The sequence below is a fragment of the Ailuropoda melanoleuca genome, chromosome 3, assembly GCF_002007445.2.
Source record: "Ailuropoda melanoleuca isolate Jingjing chromosome 3, ASM200744v2, whole genome shotgun sequence".
In the NCBI taxonomy this organism is placed as follows: Eukaryota; Metazoa; Chordata; class Mammalia; order Carnivora; family Ursidae; genus Ailuropoda; species Ailuropoda melanoleuca.
In genome coordinates this window covers 139715753-139720153 of record NC_048220.1, presented here as the reverse complement: position 1 = coordinate 139720153, position 4401 = coordinate 139715753, and the positions used below count along the sequence as shown (strand labels likewise).

Below are 4401 nucleotides of genomic sequence, written 5' to 3'. Positions count from 1 at the left end.
AAAAATGTACATCCGAATGCAATATAAAATATTTAAGGGAATGACTGTGCTCTTGGTTTCCATTTCCTGTTAGATTATTCTACAGACTCTTGTAAAAGTCAAGGCAGTGCTTTTAAAGGCAGAAAATGGCCACAAGTTAAGAAAAGCCTTCAAAGCCCCGGGGTTCTCCTTGATTTCGCTTTTACTTTCAGCATTTTGCCTTGAATGAACAATCTCAAATAACTGAGATATTCAAAAATTGATGGACAGTACTTAGCGAAGTAAAACTCAGATAAAGATGGTGAGAACCAAGCCAGTCACCAATGGCTTCAAAATTCATGGCTGTACTTGGTGCTTCTTGACAAGGTGTCTCTCGCTGCCACTTCTGGTGCATTCTTCCCATCCATCCCCCTTCCTGAAACCCTCCACAGCGAATCATGTGGTCAACAAAAAGAATTCCAGAAAAGATTACTATTTAAATCTCACCATAAATCCATTCAACTTAGTTGGCCAGGGAGTGAATACTCACGTAGGTTAACACACTTAACCCTCCAACAACCCTGTGAGGCAAGTACCATCTTACCCGCCTTCTAGGATAAAGTAACTAAAACACAGGCAGTTAAATATGTGGCTCAGCACAGCAGGGGAGAGGCCAAGCCAGAATGTGACCTGCCTGACTGCAGAGCCCGGGTGCTCGGCACCCTGATACACTACCCCAACCAATACCATCACTCCACAGGGGCTGATATTGGTCTCATACATGATGCACTGAAAATTTTCAAGGAACTGAAGTTCCTCTGTAAATTGCATTGGTACAAATGGCAGAGCAGAAAGGTGGGGCTCATTAAAAAAAATGAGGACTTCCTCAGGATCTATCCGTAAGAGTGACCCAGGGAGAATGAGAGCCCCCAAGGGGACACGCCATGACTCAGTCCCTTCCAGGCAGTGAAGGGAGACCCACGCGGGCAGCTCTGAAGGAAGCTCCCAGGGATCAGGGTAGCACCCTGCTCACAGCTCCTGGATGGCAGATGTGGGGTAAGGCTCATCGGGGGAGCACAGCTAGAGGACAAGACCACAGTTCGGGGCAGCTGTGAGATGACTTAACTCCAACCTTCATCTACCCACCTGGAAAGACTCTCTCTAGATACCTGGGAAACTAAGGCTCCGATGTCAAGACATTCTGCACTGGCCTCCTGATTGGGACCAGGAGTGTCTCATGAGGTCCAGCCATCACCAGAGCAACGGCTCCCCCAACCAGCTCCTGAGGTCTGCCGTGCTGGCCGCGGCTCTCCCTGGCTGGACTGCCATTTGCTTTGGGCCCAATCCAGTGGCTAGCAGAGGTGTTCTGAGCTCAGGCACTGGGGTCAAGAGAGCAGGTCTCCGGGTGGACTGCTGGTGTTGCGTGCAGGAAGCCCAGGCCCCAGGGTGGTGACTGCAGGCATTTCTATTTTCATCAAACAAGGCTTATGGAATATCAGAAATGGTTCCCGTAAGTGCAATTAGTGACCTATTAATCATCATGGTGGCTGCGAGACATAAGCTCTCAATGGTGACATTAAAGGTATTCAAGATACACGGATTGGCTAAAATATTTTTTAAAACATTCTGCAGGAATCCATCAATGCCTGAACCCTTTCCCTTGGGGAAGATGTGTGACAACAGCCCTAAACCACCCCCGCCCCCATGGTAGGGCCTTGGACCTGGAGGATTTTGTCTGATGCTAACTGTCAGGGTAACAGCATTTGCCTCCACAGACTTGGCATTTGCCTCCTTATGCCCAGTGGGGAGTCAGAACACCTAGGGGGCAGGAGCTGGGGCTTCATTAAGCTCAGACAACAGCTTAATGAGCACTTCGGGACCTGCTGGCAAATTAAGGCTGTTTCAATAAATGTCTTGTGTGGGGCCGAAACTGGTTTGAGAATTACTATCACAAAAACCAAGGAGGAAAATGTCAAGGCCCTGAGCAGCCTCAAACTTCCTTAGCTGCTACCAAATCAACCAAGAACCTAAGAGATGCACACGACCAAACTGGCTCGGGTCCGTCCGTTTTGGCTGTGCCTGTGCCTGTGCCTGTAAGCTTCACAGGGGAAGATCAAGGGCAAATTTCCTCAGCTCTGGAGAAGCCACTCGAGCTAAGGACAGCCACCACCACCCCCCATGGAGTCACCAGAAGAAACCCCCGAAAGCCAGGAGGTCATGTTCAAGGTTGCACCACAGGGAAATGGACTGGACAAAAAAACAATTTCGACACGGAACTGTTTCTCCCTGGTTAACCCTACCTATTAAGCAGCCAACCCGAAATAAGTGGAGAGCCATGGATGTGGGTCTCTTTTCCACAGGATGGGATTTGTTAAAGTTGTCAAGAATAAGGCTCACTTCAAGAGACACTGGGTGAAATCTGGAAGAGGACAGAGTAAAACCAATAACTATGCTTGGAAATGCTGGGTAATTAAGGATCAAAGTAAGTCCAGCACACCTAAACACAGGATGATAGTCCGTGTGACCAACAGAGATATCACCTGTCAGACTGCTTATGCCCGTAGAGAAGGGGACACAACAGTCTGTGCAGCTCACGCTCATGCACTCCCAAAGTATGGCGTGAAGGCTGGCCTGACAAATTATGCCGCGGCATATTATACGGGCCTGCTGCTGGCCCACAGGCTTCTCAGGATTTTCGGTGTGGACGGGATCTATGAAGGCCAAGCAGAGGTAACTGGAGGTGAATACGATGTGGACAGCATTGGTCAACCTAGTGCCTTTGCCTGCTGTTTTTTTTAAGATTTTTAAATTATTTATTTGAAAGAGAGGTAGTATGAGCTGTGGGGAGGGGCAGGGGCAGAGGGAGAGGGAGAGACAGAATCCTCAAGCAGTCTCCCCGCTGAGTGTGGAGCCCAATGCAGGGCTTGATCCCAGGATCCTGAGATCATGACCTGAGCCGAGGTCAAATGTTCAACCGACTGAGCCACCCAGGCGCCCCTTCACCTGCTGTTTGGACGCAGAGCTTGCCAGAACTGCGACTGGAAATAGCGTTTTGGAGCTGTGGGTGGAGGCCTGTCTATCCCTCATGGTACCAAACGATTCCCTGGTTATGATTCGGAAATCTAGGTATTCGATGTGGCAGGACATCGGAAGCACATCATGGGTCAGACGTTGCAGATTACATGTGTTGCCTCATGGAAGAAAATGAAACAATTCTCTCCATACGCAAGGAACAGATAACTCCAGACATGGGGGAGGACATGTAGAAGAAAGCTCACGCTGCTACAGAACATCCAATCCAGGAGAAGAAGCCCAAGGAAGAAGTTAAAAACAAGAGGGGAACCGTCCCAAAATGGCTCTTACCCAGAAGAAAGATCTGGTAGCTCAGGAGGCAAGCTTCCTAGAGCTCAGGAGCAGGCTGCGGAGAGCTAATAGACCAAGCTACAATTTTCTGCGAAGATTTTTCAGATATAGACAATAATTATTCACCAAGGCAAACAAAGAAGAAGCAGCAGCAGCCGCTGTTTTCCTCTCCCGCAAGAGAGGGTAGTCCAAGGTCCCCATGAGAAGCAAAGAGGGGTCTCAGAATTCCGGGTCCCTGAAGTGGGGAAGGAGAAAAGTAGGTATCCTCAAAACCCAGCTTTGGGTTTTCCTGCTCTTGCAGGGTGTTTGCTTAAACCAAGTTCCCCGGGCGGCCCCTTTATATCCAAGACCCTGCTGCAGGCTCCATCCTGACCTGCTTTCGTTATACTGGGACGTCTGTAGAAAGAGCACAGCATTTCAGGAAAAAGGCAAATGGCCCACACAACAAAGGAGGGTCCCAGAGACCCAGCCAGCATGTGTCCCCCAAAGAACACGGGCCTGAGGAACATGGCACACTGTGGGCCAGAACCTTCACGTCAGGAGCTCACGGGAGACACAAACTGGTTTTCCATTGAGCTTCCACAGAGCTCCCAGCACTGCCCCAGGGGTCTGACCATTCAACAGGCTCCAAAGGCCACGCCATGGAGGACACAAGCGAAGACGTCACAGTCACGCGTGCAGATTTCCAAACCCCAAATCCTGACCTGGAGTACAGAACTGAAGATATGTGTGGGTTAATCCCAAGGAAAATACCCTCCCCCTGTTCAGGCCACTTTGGAAAAAGCCTTGAAAGAGAAGAGGTTAGTCAGAGCTAAGTGATGCCAGACAAGAAAACCCAGACTCTCTGGGGCGCCCGAACATCATACCAGTTTTCTGGCTCACGTGGGTCAGAGCTGCTCCTCCATCTTGCGTCCGTATATGCCAACTAGAGCATGTCCAGCAAAGTGGCCACAGCCCGGGAAGAGAGGACAAGAGGGTCACACAGGATGGTGTAATTCTTTCTCCCACACCTCTTGCCCGTGCTCTGGCCCAGTCTACCTTCAGGGAAGCCTCGGTAAGTGGGGAGCAGTCTCTGCTCCA

General features: G+C 50.0%; 1 pseudogene; it reads left to right on the top strand.

The window, feature by feature from the left end:
• Positions 1 to 2310: 2310 nt before the first annotated feature.
• LOC100482089 lies at positions 2311 to 3439 on the top strand (annotated as a pseudogene).
• Positions 3440 to 4401: the final 962 nt, after the last annotated feature.